This window comes from Syngnathus typhle, linkage group LG3, assembly GCF_033458585.1.
Source record: "Syngnathus typhle isolate RoL2023-S1 ecotype Sweden linkage group LG3, RoL_Styp_1.0, whole genome shotgun sequence".
Lineage (NCBI taxonomy): Eukaryota > Metazoa > Chordata > Actinopteri > Syngnathiformes > Syngnathidae > Syngnathus > Syngnathus typhle.
The window spans coordinates 16,935,710-16,952,784 of NC_083740.1; the positions used below are offsets into that span (position 1 = coordinate 16,935,710).

Here is a 17,075-nt window from a genome sequence, read left to right on the forward strand (position 1 = left end):
CGACATGCAATTTTTAGGGTGCGTATTATGCACGGGGGCGTATTTTACATGGAAAATTACGGTAAACTCCCTGCGCACTGATGTCCACTTAAATTTTGGAAAATACATCAGGACCTTTTTATAAATACTTTCTAAATTTCAGAGACCGCTCTGTCACAATAATGCGACAAGCGCGGTGCAGTTGGGTGCTACGGTTGGGCCTTCTGCGGTGTGCTGCAGTTGCGCGATCGGAGAAAAATGCGCAAATAAAAAAATGCTAAAAAAAAGTTTTTGTTTTTTTTGTGGAACAGCTTAATTTTTTTTCCATTATTTGTAATGAGAAAACATGATTCGGAATTCAAACAATTCACTTCTCGAACAGCCTTCTGGAACGGATTGTGGTCGAAAACCGAGGCTTCACTGTATTTATAATGGGAAAAATAGATTCGGAATTCGACTGATCCACTTCTCGATCCGCTTTCTGGAACGGATTGCGTTCGAAAACCGAGGTTTGACTATATATATAATATATATGTATATATATATATATATATATATATATATATATATATATATATATATATATATATATATGTATATATATATGTATATGTATATATATATGTATATATATATATATATGTATATATATATGTATATATATATATATATATATATATATATATATATATATATATATATATGTACCGTATTTTCCGCCCTATAAGGCGCACCTAAAAACCTAAAATTTTCTCAAAAACCAACAGTGCGCCTTATAGTCCGGTGCGCCTTATATATGGACCAAATTCCTAAATTTAAACTGGCCCAAAGCATTCTGTCATGAAATCAATCATAAGTGGCCCGCTGAAGACTCAAAAAGACTATGGATCATTATTTTATGATTATAAAGTAATTTGTTCCGTCTGAAGTTTAAATAAAAAAGATAAAATGGAGAATGATTTGATTTGGATTAAAAATCCGACATGATGCATTAATGGTGCGCCTTATAGTCCGGTGCGCCTTATATAAGGATAAAGTTTTAAAATGGGCCATTCATTGAAGGTGCGCCTTATAGTCCGGTGCGCCTTATAGGCCGGAAAATACGGTATGTATATATATATATATATATATATGTATGTGTATATATATATGTATGTATATATATGTATATATATATGTATATGTGTGTATATATATATATATATATATATAAAATTTTAATTCTTTGTCAAGAATCAACAACAGGCGGGACACAATCGTGAAGTGGAACGAAATTGATTGGGCGCCACCATTTGCTGCAATTACAGCTGCAAGTCGCTTGGGGTATGTCTCTATGACTTTTGCACATCGAGAGACTGGAATTCTTGCCCATTCTTCCTTGCAAAACAGCTCGAGTTCAGTGAGGTTGGATGGAGAGTGTTTGTGAACAGCAGTCAAGTCAAGTTTATTTGTCTAGCCCTAAATCACAAGCAGTCTCAAAGGGCTTCACATAGACAAAAGTTGACAGTTATTCTCAAAGCATCCCCTGATCTTAAGCTCCCAAAAGGGCAAGGAAAAACTCAAAAAAACCCTGCTAGGGGAAAATGAGAAACCTTCAGAAGGAACCACAGATGGAAGGATCCCCCCTTTCAGGATCACCAGGTTGAAATGGATGGCACAAATGATACATAATATGAAAATCAATGAAAAAGTGGATGTCCATGTCAAAGCGAAGCGCTGCCGGAGGAGCCCTCAATTGTCCTGGCTGTGTCTTTGAGGAGGTTGTGCTGCAGTTCCCCCATTCTGAATTGGTCCACGAGAATCCAGATAGCCGCTGTCAGCTTGGGTGCCACCTAACCACCTCCCCGGCCGGGGAGGGGGGAGGGGGTGGAGAGGGAGAGAAAACAAACTCCAGCCGAATCGGCCACTACAGATTAGTTAAAGGCCATATCATAGAAATGTCTCTTTAAACGTGTCTTAAATGTTTCTACTGAGGTAGCAGTTCTAATATCCAGTAGGGCCTTCCAAAGCTCTGGAGCCCGAATAGAAAATGCTCTAGACCGGTTATCTATAGTTATAGCGGTTTCCTTGAAAAATTGTTGATAACGAGTTGGACCAATTCTCAACATCTCAGTTTTATCTGGGTTAAGACGAAGGAAGTTGAGAGACATCCATTGCTTGATCTCCGCAAGGCACGCCTCAAGATTACAACAATCCCGCGGATCTGTCATCAATAACGGCATATATAATTGGGTGTCATCCGCGTAGCATTGAAAACTAATATTATATTTACGTATTATGTCCCCAAGCGGAATCATATACGTAAATATTAAATAGAATTGGTTTGAGTACCGATCTGTGGGACACCACACGTAACATTATACAGCTCCGAGGACGCATTGCCATGGACCACTCGGTGCGTCCTGTTTGATAGATAGGAATGGAACCAGCCTAGTGCTGACCCTGAAATACCAACACAGCTTTTAAGACGCCCTAATAAAATATCGAAGTCGACAGTGTTGAAGGCAGCACTAAGATCGAGTAGTAACAGACTCTAAAACCAGACTGAAAAGAGTCATATCGATTATTGGCAACCATGTAATCAATAAGCTGCTGCGCTACCACTTTTTCAAGAAGTTTTGCTATGAATGGGAGGTTTGAAACTGGCCTATAATTACTGAGACATTCCAGGTCAAGATTTGGTCCTTTAAGTAGCGGTTTAATGATCGCGGTTTTAAAGGCTGTTGGCACTATCCCAGAGGAGACAGACAGATTGATTATATTTAAGATGGACGGTCCTAAAATGTGAAATTATTCTTTAAGTAGTTTGGCTGGAAGAGGGTCGAGTAAACATGTTGTTTGTTTAGCCGCACTAACCAAATGTGTACGCCTTTCAAGGGACACGCTTTTAAAATTTGAGAGGGTTGTTGCATGATCATCAGCGTTGGTAAACGGCGGGCTCGACTGAGCGATTGGAGTGGTATTCTTGCTGCCTGCACGGCTTGCGTAAAACCAAACTTATCAGTGAAAGTCTGAAACGCCGAAGTAAGTGGCTCTGACGGTAAATTCATGTGGATGTTGAAATCACCCATGATAATTATATTATCCGCATTGGTTACTAGATCAGCCACGAATTCTGAAAATTCATCCAGGAAGCCAGAGTAAGCCCCAGGTGGACGGTAAATAACGGCAAGATAAAATGACGGTAGAGCAGTGGATCGGACAGTGAGAACTTCAAATGTTTTAAATACGTTGATCGAACGAGGCCTAAATCTAAGCTCGGAATTCGAGATAAGGGCGGCACCCCCACCCTTTTTTCGAGGACGCGCCACATGCGAGCTCACAAAATTTGGAGGTGAGGCCTCGTTAAGCGGCAGCAGTTCATTAAGTTTTAACCAGGTCTCGCAAAGACCAAAAACGCTTAGATTATGTTCCGTGATGAGGTCATTAACGAGAACTGCTTTCGTATGAAGCGATCTAATATTCATAAAACCGAGTTTAAGTGTAATCGGTCGATCAGGGTGCGTATCTATCGACGGATATTTAAACGAGATGCGAGTAAGATTGTGTTCTCTAGGCCTGACATCACCTCTCGAATGTTTGTTAGCGCGGTGGGACGATACGACCGTGGGAATCTGATAGTAAATATTTGTTACACATGTAAAATGATCTGAAACAGGCACCGTTTCATCAGCAAAACCGGTCGGGGTGGAGTGATTGGATTTGTCTACTACCCCAGTAGAAAGTGTGTTTATGTGTACTGTAGCACTATTCAAACTGTCACGGTCTAGTCTACACGAGGAGCTATGTGCATGCTGGAAGTCTAGCCTAGCGCGAGTTAACTTTAGCTTAACAGACTCCAAACCCATCCTGACAGGTGCTCTAATCACCTGTGCCCTGGCCTGCTCTAAAGTGACCTGTCATGTGCGGCGCAAACAGTAATCTATATTCCTACCGTGTTCCAACTTATTATGCAAATTGTATTTAAGTGTCATAAAGATTGCATTTTTTGTTTTTCAATTAAACTCATGGACGGTATTGTGTGTCAGGGCTCTTTGGATCACTGAAATCAATCTCAGACACCTGTGATAATTAGTCTGCCAGGTGAGCCCAATTAAAGAAAGACTACTTAAGAATGGCGTTCCACATTATTAAGCAGATGACCATTTCCAAGCAACATGGGAAAGAAAAAGGATCTCTCTGCTGTCGAAAAGCGTGAAATAGTTCAATGCCTTGGACAAGGTATGAAGACCTTAGATATTTCACAAAAACTTAAGCGTGATCATCGTACTGTAAAGAGATTTGGGGCTGATTCAGAGCACACACGGGTTCGTGCAGATAAAGGCACAACGAGGAAGGTTTCTGCCAGACAAAAACATCGGATTAAGAGAGCAGCTGCTAAAATGCCATTACAGAGTAGCAAACAGATATTTGAAGCTGCTGGTGCCTCTGGAGTCCCACGAACATCAAGGTGTAGGATCCTCCAGAGTCTTGCAGTTATGCGTAAACCCTCTATTCGGCCACCCCTAAACAACGCTCACAAGCAGAAACGGCTGCAGTGGGCCCAGGAATACATGAAGACTAATTTTCAAACAGTCTTGTTCACTGATGAGTGCCGTGCAACCTTGGATGGTCCAGATGGATGGAGTCGTGGATGGTTGGTGGACGGCCACCATGTCCCAACAAGGCTGCAACGTCAGCAAGGAGGTGGCGGAGTCATGTTTTGGGCCGGAATCATGGGGAGAGAGCTGGTTGGCCCCTTTAGGGTCCCTGAAGGTGTGAAAATGACATCTGTAAAGTATGTGGAGTTTCTGACTGACCACTTTCTTCCATGGTACAAAAAGAAGAACCGTGCTTTCCGTAGCAAAATCATCTTCATGCATGACAATGCACCATCTCATGCTGCAAGGAATACCTCTGCATCATTGGCTGCTATGGGCATAAAAGGAGAGAAACTCATGGTGTGGCCCCCATCCTCCCCTGACCTCAACCCTATTGAGAACCTTTGGAGCATCCTCAAGCAAAAGATCTATGAGGGTGGGAGGCAGTTCACATCCAAACAGCAGCTCTGGGAGGCTATTCTGACATCCTGCAAAGAAATTCAAGCAGAAACTCTCCAAAAACTCACAAGGTCAATGGATGCAAGAATTGTGAAGCTGCTATCAAATAAAGGGTCCTATGTTAAAATGTAACTTGACCTGTTAAGATGTTTTTGATTGAAATAGCTTTTGATTTCAGTAAATATGACCTCCTAATGCTGTAAATTCTAAAGATGAGCATTTCAGTTCATAACAACCTATAAAATGATATAAAACTCTGTTGTGCGTAATAATTTGGAACAGTGCATTTTAAGTTTTTTATTTTTGAAAAATTCTGTTATCATTGGGAGGTTTGTTCAATAACATTCGAATTCATTAAACTAATGGTTGATGACTTGAAAATTATGCTGACTCATTTGCATCGACTATTTAGGAAAATCTGAAATAAATATCATTTGCATAATAATTTGGAACACGGTGTAGAAAGAGTGAAGGCGCCTGCACGGTTAGGGTGAAGGCCGTCCTTCCTCAGCAGGTCGGGGCGGCCCCAGAAGGAGGGCCAGTTATCTATAAAATACAGTCCCTGCTTTTTACAGAACCCAGCCATCTATCGATTAAGGGAGACTAATCTACTAAACCTCTCATCAGTGCCTCTCCCAGGCAGGGGGCGAGAGACAAATACTCGATGCCGACTCATCTTTCTGGCGAGATCACAAGTCCTCGCTATGTTTCTCTCTCTCTCTGATTGCCTCATAATAACATCATTGGTAGCTCGTGTTGTTGGAACTACGGTGTTGACTAGACCTATTGCGAGTCAGCTCCCTAAGATTAGCTTCTATGTCGGGTGTTCTGCCCCCAGGAATCCACATTACCGTGGCTGGATTTTTAAGCGTAATATTTCGGGTAATGGAGTCACCTATGACCAAAGTGCGTCCATTGTAGATTTGGCTTTATATTTTGGATCATTGTCCTGTTGGAAGATAAATCTCCGTCCCAGTCTCAGGTCTTTTGCAGACTCCAACAGGTTTTCTTCCAGAATGGTCCTGTATTTGGCTCCATCCATCTTCCCATCAATTTTAGCCATCTTCCCTGTCCCTGCTGAAGAAAAGCAGGCCCAAACCATGATGCTGCCACCACCATGTTTGACAGTGGGGATGCTGTGTTCAGGGTGATGAGCTGTGTTGCTTTTACGCCAAACATATCGTTTTGCATTGTGGCCAAAAAGTTCGATTTCGGTTTCGGACCAGAGCACCTTCTTCCACATGTTTGGTGTGTCTCCCAGGTGGCTTGTGGCAAACTTTAAACGAGACTTTCTATGGATATCTTTGAGAAATGGCTTTCTTCTTGCCACTCTTCCATAAAGGCCAGATTTGTGCAGTGCACGACTGATTGTTGTCCTATGGACAGATTCTCCCACCTCAGTTGTAGTTATCTGCAGTTCATCCAGAGTGATCATAGACCTCTTGGCTGCATCTCTGATCAGTCTTCTCCTTGTTTGAGATGAAAGTTTGGAGGTAGATTGGTAGATTTGCAGCGGTCTGATACTCCTTCCATTTCAATATAATTGCTTGCACAGTGCTCCTCGAGATGTTTAAAGCTTGGGAAATCTTTTTGTATCCAAATCCGGCTTTAAACCTCTCCACAACAGTATCTCGGACCTGCCTGGTTTGTTCCTTTGTCTTCATGGTTCTCTCTGCGCTTTAAACAGAACCCTGAGACTATTAAAGAGCAGGTGCATTTATACGGAGACTTGAGTACACACAGGTGCATTCTATTTATCATCATCAGTCATTTAGGACAACATTGGATCATTCAAAGATCCTTACTGAACTTCTGGAGTGAGTTTGCTGCACTGAAAGTAAAGGGGCCGAATACCATTTTTTCCATGTATAATGCGCCCCCATGTATAATACGCACCCTAAAAATGGCATGTTGATGCAGGAAAAAAGCCTGTACCCATGTATAATACGCACCCAAATTTTGACTCCTACTTAAGTCCGTGAACGTAAAATTATTTCAGAAAAAAGATCATCTTTGGGAACAACCGGATGTTATTCTGCCGGTCAGTATCACTACGCATGCGCTAGCATACTCAATAGCGAAGAGATGTTTCGGATTTGTGTAGGGTACATTGTGACAGCAAACGAGCAGGTGATCTAGCAAGTGTTCGTATGCAGCGTGTTTGAAGTGAACAGCAGAGAAGGAAGCGCATCTGTAATGGCGGCCTCCGTATGATATCCGGATTTAAAAAAAAAAAAATATATATATATATTAGAGATGCACCGATCCGACTTTTTCAGTTCCGATACCGATACCGATGCCATGTGTGCGAGAGCGAGAGAGAGAGCCCGAGAGAGAACGCTCAACCGTAGCGCGCCGCCGACCGCCCAACTGCACCGCGCTGGTCGCTGAAATTTAGAAGATATTTTTAAAGTCCTGATGTACTTTCTAAAATTTAAGTGGACCTCAGTGCGCACTGCGCAGGGAGCTTAATTTGGTGCGGTCGCGCAACCGCAGCGCGCCGGGCGCTCACTGTCGCATTGCTTAAAGAGCGCCTTTGTGTTTTAGGATGAACAGCAGAGACCAAAGGAACAAGGCAAAGTGTTGTGAAATAAAATATTACCTGTAATACGCATTTTGTTATTTGCTGATTGAAACTGCTAATTAAACTGTGAATTGAAACTAATAGGAAGAAAACAACTCTCGCTCTTTATATAGCTGACGTGTCTTGCGCATCCGTTCTGTGCATTTTATTTCACAACACCTCACACCTTTTGTCTCTGCTGTTCACTTCAAACACGCTCCATGCGACCGCAATGCTCTCGTATCAGACGCTTGCTCGATCACCTGCTCGTTTGCTGTCTGTCACAATGTACCCTACACAAATCCGAAACCTTTGTTGCGGCTCCGAGTTAAGACGAGGGGCAAGTTTTGGTTTCCAAGGGTGTTTTTATTCCTCTTCAACGTCTCTCCCATACAGAGCCGCCTTTTTCACGTCCGCACGGAGCGCGGTGGTGCGTTTACGGGCAGTCGGAGAAATCAACGCCAACAAAAAAAATTACATCCAGCCTAGTTAAGACCATACCAAAGACTATAAAAATGGGACCCATTGCCTCCCTGCGTGTGTGACGATCATTAGGACTTAAAAAAAAAAAAAAAAAAAAAATTAAAAAAAAAATTAAAATTTTTTTTTTGTACCCATGTATAATGCGCACCCCAGATTTTAGGACAATAAATTAGTTAAATTTTGCGCACTATACACGGAAAAAAACGGTAAGAGCTGAGAACGGCCCTGACGTAAAATTCAGAGTTATTCAAACAACTATTACATAAATAACACGTTAATAAAACCATCTGCGTCACTCCAATTCATTAAATCCATCAATCGTCCTTTGTCAACAATGCGTGCGCGCCGCTGACGGCTCTTGCACTTCAAAATATTCCACAGGCCCATATAACGATATATAAATTACCGTTTTTTTCCGTGTATAGTGCGCCCCCATGTATAATACGCACCCTAAAAATGGCATGTTGATGCTGGAAAAAAGCCTGTACCCATGTATAATACGCACCCAAATTTTGACTACTTAAGTCGGTTAAAATAAAATTATTTTAGAAAAAACATCTTTGGGAACAACCGGATGTTTTTCTGCCGGTCAGTATCACTGCGTATGCGCTAGCAAACTCGATAGCGAAGAAATGTTTCGGATTTGTGTAGGGTACATTGTGACAGCAAACAAGCAGATGATCGAGCAAGCGTCTGATACGAGAGCATTGTGTTTGTATGGAGTGTGTTTGACGTGAACAGCAGAGAAGAAAGCATCTGTAATGATTTAAAAAAATAAAAAAATATTTTTTTATTTTATTTTTTGTACCCATGTATAATGCGCACCCCAGATTTTAGGACAATAAATTAGTTAAATTTTGCGCATTATACATGGAAAAAAACGGTATATATCAAATGACTATTATATAAGCAATAATGTTATCAAACCATCTGTGCACTCTAAATAATTAAATCCATCGATCAAATTCCTCGTCCTTTGTCAACATCGCCGCGCGTGCGCCCTGACGTCAGCCTCGTCGTTATTCCACAGATCTACTATATAACTATATTGTAGCGTTAACAAAGTTCAAGGAAAGACGCGGGTTTGGTAAACGGCTCTTTATTTAACAAAACAAACTTACAGGCGTGTGGTGAAAGACAGCTCGGTACAGTAGGACCGGGCGTGCGTAAAAGCATTGTCCGAGCCTCATCCACCGTCCATGGACGAGTCGATCTTTGTCCTTTATGTAAACAACCGCCGAGCTGCTGACGCGACGTCGCGCTGCTGACGCGCAGCCGCGACGTCGCGTCACGCTGCTGACGTCAGCATGACCATTTCCCGTGACTCCCGGTTCGAGATGATGGACAGGTCTGCACGTCGTCAACCAGCTAAAGCGATCATCTAGTGTTTCTATGTATCTCTATGAAGCCAAATCCCAAATCAGTAGTAGAAGAAGAAGCTTGAAGATTGGCGCTTTGCTGAAGGGCTGCTGACGTCAGCAGCGCGACGTCGCGCGTCACTCGAAGGAGCTCTCTTTCACTTTCATGGATTGAAGTCGGGCGCTCGGCCGGGTAGCTGTCCGAGGACGGTGGCTGGGGCTCGGTCATGGCTTTTACGCACGCCCGGTCCTATTCTATGGAGCTCTCTTCCACTTCCGTGGCTCGAAGTCCACGCCGCCACACGCCTGTAAGTTTGCTTTGTTAAATAAAGAGCCGTTTACCAAACCCACGTCTTTCCTTGAACTTTGTTAACGCTACAATATAGTTATATAGTAGATCTGTGGAATAACGACTAGGCTGACCCCTTGTTCCATTGCGGTTCGTTTATTGCGGTTTCACTTTTTTTTTTTTTTGGGAAAATCTTTGAAAAAAAAACATATATAAGTTGCTCCTGAGTATAACTATAACTATGAAAAAAAACGCGACTTATAGTCCGAAAATTACGGTACACTGCTCAAAAAAATTAAAGGAACGTTTTTTCATCAGGGTATAGCATGAATTCAATTAGACTTTTCTGATAAGGTTTTGGTCAGGTAGGTGGCAGACAACGAGATGGTCCCCAAAACTGGTTTTGCAGGCGGAGTCCATTTCAAGTTCCTCCCTCTTGATCTTTTTTTTACTGTTTTTCCACAAGTGTTGGCTTTAGCTAGAGTCATTATCACGACTGGGAGCATGAGGCAATTTCTTAACCCTCCTGAAGTTGCGCTGATTGTCCAACTCCTCCAGGATGGCACATCCATGCGTGCTGGTGCAAGAAGATTTGATGTCTCCCAGTACAATCTCCAGAGCATGGAGGAGATTCCACGAGACAGGCAGTTACTCTAGGATAGGGGTGTCCAAACTACGGCCTTTTTTTATTGGCCCGCAGCAAATTCTGAAAACATAATTGAATATGGCCCGCACAAGAAGATTCAAGATTCAAGAGTTTTTATTCGCCATGTTTGAGCGTGCCAAACAAGGAATTTGACTTCGGTAAAAACACACCCTCTGTTCAACATTTAGGTGACTAACAACATTCAGGACATGTGAATAATGGCAAAAACAGTGTAGACAAATTCAAAAAGGTGTGAAGAGCAGGATGTTATTGCACAGTAATGTCTCTGAGACTCTGAGTGGTGTGAGTTCATCAGAGCAACAGCCTGGGGGAAGAAGCTGTCTCTGTGTCTGCTGGTTTTGGCGTACCGAGCTCTATAACGCCGTAGTTCAAACAGACTGCAACCTGGGTGAGAAGGGTCTGTAGAGATGTTCCTTGCACGATTCCTGGTCCGGGACAGGTACAAGTCTTGGATAGATGGGAGGTTGATTCCAATGATCTTTTCTGCAGTTCTGATTGTCCGTTGTAGTCTGTGCTTGTCTTGTTTGGAGGCCGATCCAAACCAGACAGTGATGGAGGTGCAGAGGACAGACTGGATGATGGCAGTGTAGAAGGTCTTCAGAAGCTCTCGCGGCAGGTTGAACTTCTTGAGCTGTCTCAGGAAGTACAGCCTCTGCTGGGCCTTCTTCCGGACAGAGTCTATGTGGCCGGTCCATTTCAGGTCCCGAGAGATTGTGGTTCCCAGGAACTTGAAGGTGTCTGCGGAGAGAATAGTATTACTGCGGATAGTGAGGGGTAAAAGTGGTGAAGGGTCTCGCCTGAAATCCACTGTCATCTCCACGGTCTTGAGCGGGTTCAGCTCCAGATGGTTTTGGCTGCACCAGTGGACCAGCCGCTCCACCTCCTGTCTGTACTCAGTCTCATCACCGTCCTGGATCAGTCCGATGAGAGTGGTGTCGTCTGCATACTTCAGGAGCTTCACAGGAGAGTCACCTGAGGAGAAATCATTGGTGTAGAGAGAGAAGAGCAGTGGGGAGAGGACGCACCCCTGAGGGGCTCCAGTGTTGGTGGTCCGGGTGTCAGATGTGATGCCCCCCAGCCTCACACGCTGTCTCCTGTTGGTCAGGAAGCTGCTGATCCACTGACAGGTGGAGGCAGGCACCGCAAGCTGGATGAGCTTCTGTTGGAGGATGTCAGGAGCGATGGTGTTGAACGCCGAGCTGAAGTACACGAGAGTGAGTGGGTGACAACGATGATAGAGGTGTGGACAGAGCAGTTGTGGGGAGAGGTGAGTATGTAGATTGTGCTGCAGGAAGTCCCGTTGTGTGGGAGGACCGATCAAACCTGCAGTAGAACTTGTTTAGCTGGTTAGCAAGCCTTGGGCTCTCTACAGGCCGGGGGGTTCGTTTCTTGTAGCCCGTGATGCTCTGCAGACCTTTCCACACCGTTGAGGGATCAGGATTGGCAGAGAGGTGTCTCTTTAGGTTCTCCTCGTAACACCTCCTGGCTTTCCTGACCTCTCGGTTCAGTGTGTTTCTGGTTTGCCTGAACAGCTCGCGGTCGCCGCTCCTGTAGGCCTCCTTCTTGACTTTGCGCAGCCTCCTGAGGTTCGGTGTAAACCAAGGTTTGTCGTTGTTGTACGTGCAGAAGGTCTTAGTCTGCACACACACATCCTCACAAAAACTGATGTATGATGTGACAGTGTCAGTGAGTTCATGCAAGTCTGAAGTTGCAGCTTCGAAAGCTCCCCAATCGATGCAGTCAAAGCAGGCTTGGAGGTCCTGCCTTGACTCCACTGTCCACTTCCTCACAGTCCTCACCACGGGCTTAGAAGTTTTTAGTTTCTGCCTGTAGGCCGGGATCAGATGAACTAGACAGTGGTCCGAGAGTCCTAAAGCTGTGCGAGCCGCAGAGTGGTATGCATCCTTGATCACGGTGTAGCAGTGGTCCAGAGTCTGTGCCCCTCTGGTGGGACACGTTACGTGCTGTCTGTATCTGGGGAGTTCGTGTGCGAGGTTCGCCCTGTTAAGATCACCCAGAACAATGATTAGTGAGTTTGGTAGAAGTTTCTCCATGTCTGTTACCTGGTCAGCCAGCATCTGCGTGGCTTCACTCGCACGTGCGTGTGGTGGGATGTAAACAGCCGCCATGACGATCGAGGAGAACTCCCGTGGTGAATAGATCGGCCGGCAGTTTATGAAAAGTGTTTCTAGGAGAGGGCTGCAAAACTCTTTCAACACCGTGACATCAGTACACCAACGTTCATTAATGTAGAAACAGAGACCACCTCCCTTTGATTTTCCGGAGAGCTCCGCGCTGCGATTTGCACGCGTTAGCCTGAACCCGGCTAGCTCCATGGCGTGGTGGGGGGTTCGTTCGCTAAGCCACGTTTCCACAAAGCACAGCGCGGCAGATCTGCTGAAGTCCGTGTTCCGAGAAGTGAGGAGCAGCAGTTCATCCATCTTGTTCGCCAGGGAGCGTACATTCGCCAGTGAATTGACGGTAGGGCAGAACGGAACCCTTTCTGCCTCAGCCTTACGAGTGCTCCGGCTCGCTTTCCGCGCCGCCGTCGTCGCGCTAGCTTGTACAGCACCGCCGCTCCGGCTAGAATCTTTGACAAACAGTCTGAATCGGAGAGAACAGGAGAGAAAATACCAGAAGAAGTCTGTCCGATGTTTAACGGAGCTTCTCTGGTAAAAGTGATCCGGGATGGACAGCAAAGGACACAGAAAACACACAAAATAAGACAAATGAACAGAGAGCGACTCACCGTGGCTGCCATCCGCGGCGCCATCATATGACGTCAAAGGTCAAAGCTTGAGCTTAAGTCACTTCTCAGTTTCCACACTAGATGGAGCCCGCCACACAAAGCGTTTGACGTCCGATTAGCAACCCCCCCACCCCCACCCCCCCGGAAGAGAAGCGAACGCGCAGCGTTTGCCGTCCGATTAGCACCCCCGGAAGTGAAGCGAACGCGTAGCGTTTGACATCCGATTAGCACGCTGTCCTGTAGTGTGCCCTGTGCTCATTGCTCAGCACCGTGGAGCTCGATTGGCATTTGCCATAGAGCAGCAGAATTGGCAAGTCCGCTACTGGTGCCCTGTGATAGACGTGAAAGGGTCTGGAGAAGCCGAGGAGAGCGCTATGCTGCCTGCAACATCATTCAGCATGACCGGTTCGGTGGTGGGTCAGTGATGGTCTGGGGAGGCATTTCCATTGGGGGACGAACAGACTTCTACAGGCTAGAGAACGGCAGACTGACTGCCATTAGGTATCGGGATGAAATCCTTGCACCCATCGTCAGACCCTACGCTGGTGCAGTAGGTCCTGGGATCCTCATGATCCACAACGATGCCCGGCGTCATGTGGCAAGAGTATGGAGACAGTATCTGGAGGATGAAGGAATTAACACAATTGAATGGCCCTCACGACCACCTGATCAAAACCCGATAGAACACCTCTGGGACATCATTTTTTGGTCCATCAGACACCGCCAGGTTGCTCCTCAGACTTTACAGGAGCTTGCTGATGCCCTTAGACAGATCTGGGAGGACATCCCACAAGACACTATCTGTCGTCTCATTAGGAGCATGCCGTGACGTTGTCAAGCATGCGTACAAGTTCGTGGGGGCCACACAAGATATTGAAAATAATTTTGAGTTGCAGAAATTGAATTTAGGCAAAATGGACGAGCCTGCCACATCATTTTTTCACTTTGATTTTTGGGGTGTCTATACATATACTGAGCCCTCTGTAGGCTGCAAACTTTTATTTCCATCAAAAGATGTGGCATCCTTTTGTTCCTGAGACATTAAACTGTCTATCAGTATAGATATCCAACTTTTTTTTCTCACTATTGAAATTTGATGTTTTCAGTGTTCCTTTCATTTTTTTGAGCAGTGTGTGTGTGTGTGTGTGTGTGTGTGTGTGCGTGTGTGCGTGTGTGCGTGTGTGTGTGTGTGTATACACACACAGTGGGGAGAACAAGTATTTGATACTCTTGTGATTGTTCAGCATTTCCCACTTGCAAACTATGTAGAAGTCTGTCATTTCTATCATAGGTATTAGAGATGCACCGATCCAACTTTTTCAGTTTCGATACCGATACCGATGCCGTGGCTTTGCGTATCGGTCGATACCCGATACCGATCCGATATTATGGTTGACTTAACAAGCTACATAACTACATGTGGAACAGAAAAGACCAAAGGCAATGGCATCAGGCAGACTACACAGTTCTTTGCTCTAAATTAGGGGTGTCCAAACTAACGGTCCAGTTTTTATTGGCCCGCAGCAAATTCTGAAAACATAATCAGGGCTCGAAGCTTACTTTTTGCCCGAGGGCAACTTGGAGAAAATTTTACTTGCCCGAAACAAAATTTTACTCGCCCGAATTTTTTTGGAGTGGATTTTTACTTGCCAGACACATTTTTGCAATAAAAAAGACAACACTATAAGTTTTGCCTTCATATGTTTTTATTCCATCATATTGTGCCTGCAGCCTGTTTTAATACAGTGTAGAACTTTTGATGCAATTAAACCACACTAGTCTACTGTAGTACCAAAATTCATTCAGTCCCTCCTGGCCCTCTGCCTTTCCATGTATTCTGCCCTCCTGGCCCTCTGCCCCTCCTCCCTCGCTCAACCGGAAACAAGCTCTGCTGGTGCGCAGGCGCAGAAGAGCCAGGGACGAGTGAGGGAGCATGCATTTAATTACGAAGCGCTTTGCCGTTATCAATGTATTGCAGACTTACACGAGAAACTAACCGCTCCCTAGAAAACAAAATGTCGGACCAGAAGCGGCAGAAGTTGCGAGAAATTATGCACAAAATCGTCTTTTTAAAGCTTGAAAACACGGTATTATGGCAGGGCAAGTTCGGGCAAGTGAGGAAAAATTCTACTTGCCCGTCTGCCATCGCTACTTGCCCCGGGCAATCGGGCAATCGTTAGTTTCGAGCCCTGAGTCCTGCCCGCACAAGAAGCTTGAGCTCAGCTTCTCAGTTTCCACACTAGATGGAGCCCGCCACACAAAGCGTTTGACGTCCCATTAACACCCCCCCGGAAGAGAAGCGAACACGCAGCGTTTGACATCCGATTAGCCTACCCCAGCCCCCCCCCCCCCCCATTCGGGAGAGAAATTCGGGGGAGAAGCGAACGCGTAGCCTTCGTCCCATTAGCAACCCGAAGAGAAGCGAACGCGCAGGGTTTGACGTCCGCTTAGCAACCCGGGGAAGAGAAGCGAACGTTCGCTCCATGTTTGCGTTTGTTTAGAAAACTCTCGTGGCATGCGGCACACGTAGCCCGCGTCCCAATAGATTAAGGAAAGTATCGGCTCACAGATCGGCTGCATTTTCCGATACCCGATCCATCTATTTTGTTGATATCGGGGCCGATATCCGATCCAGATATCGGATCGGTGCATCTCTAATAGGTATCCTTCAACTGTGTGTGATGGAATCTAAAAGAAAAATCCAGAAAATTTTATTATTTTTAAATAATTAATTTTAATTTTATTTCATGAATTAAGTACCGTTTTTTTCCGTGTATAGTGCGCAAAATTTAACCAATTTATTGTCCTAAAATCTGGGGTGCGCATTATACATGGGTACAAAAAATTTTAAATTTTTTTTATTTATTTATTTATTTATTTTAAAGAAAGTCATGGTACAACAAAACCAACAACAGGACTGACCGACAAAGTCGTGGAACAAAAAGACAGGGTGACATTACCAAAGACAGGAACAGAAACCACATCATGACCGTAACACATGCAATGATCCGACGGTGAGCGAGGGGCAGACAGGACTTAAATACAAAACACGTTACACCGATTGAGGTGACACAGGAAGAGAGGGGCGACGCGAACAGAAACTATGGCAACCTAGACACATAGCAAAACTGGTTACGAGACATGACAAATCTCCCCCGAAATAAAACTCACCTTTCTTCTTGTTTGTTGTCAATCGCGCATCGCATTCAGCCATCCTGCCCAACACACTTAGTCAGTAAAATCCATAATTGACGACACATCGTTTGATGCGATGGTGCAATCCTTGATGGTGTGTTGTTTTTATTGTTTGTTTTTTAATCTGCATCGCGGACCGGACGTCATGCGGAAGCAGTATGACTGCGCATGCGCGGAAGCAGTATGACTGCGCATGCGCACTATGGGTCAGCTGCGCAGAACGGATGCGCAAGACACGTCAGCTATTTACTAATTAGCGAGAGTTTGGTTTAATTAGCAGTTTCATCAAAATGGATAAGAGAGCAAGTTATACTGTAGCATTTCGAAAGAAAGTCATTGAAGTGGCAGAAGAATTAGGCAATAGGGCAGCTGCGCGCCAATTTGACGTCAATGAGTCAAACATAAGACTCTGGAGGAAGAAAAAAAATCAATTTGATAAGGCAAAGGCTTCAGCAAGAGCACCTGGAAGAGGAAAGAAAGCACAGTATCCAGATGTTGAGGAACAATTAGTGGAGTTCGTTAGGCAGAGAAGAGCTGGTGGAATAGCCATCAGCACTCTTGAGATTAGAATTTTGGCAATGAAATGGATAAAGAGAGACCACCCGGATTCAAACTTCAGAACCTCTCCAAAGTGGTGCTTCTTATTCATGAGGCGCAATGACATTTCAATCAAGAGGAGGACTTCAGTGGCGCAAAGATTACCACAGGACTATGAGGATAAGGTGTTGAAGTTTCAGAAATATGTGATTGGAT

General features: G+C 44.7%; 1 protein-coding gene and 1 long non-coding RNA gene across 2 annotated transcripts in view; both read left to right on the forward strand.

The window, feature by feature from the left end:
- Positions 1-17,075, forward strand: part of LOC133151462 (signal peptidase complex subunit 3-like) — a 55,837-nt gene that overhangs the window by 26,429 nt on the left and 12,333 nt on the right. The window lies entirely within an intron of this gene.
- LOC133151480 (uncharacterized) lies at positions 4,271-5,150 on the forward strand. Its single transcript, XR_009713915.1, has 2 exons — positions 4,271-4,590; positions 4,724-5,150. It is a non-coding gene; the product is annotated as an uncharacterized LOC133151480 (long non-coding RNA).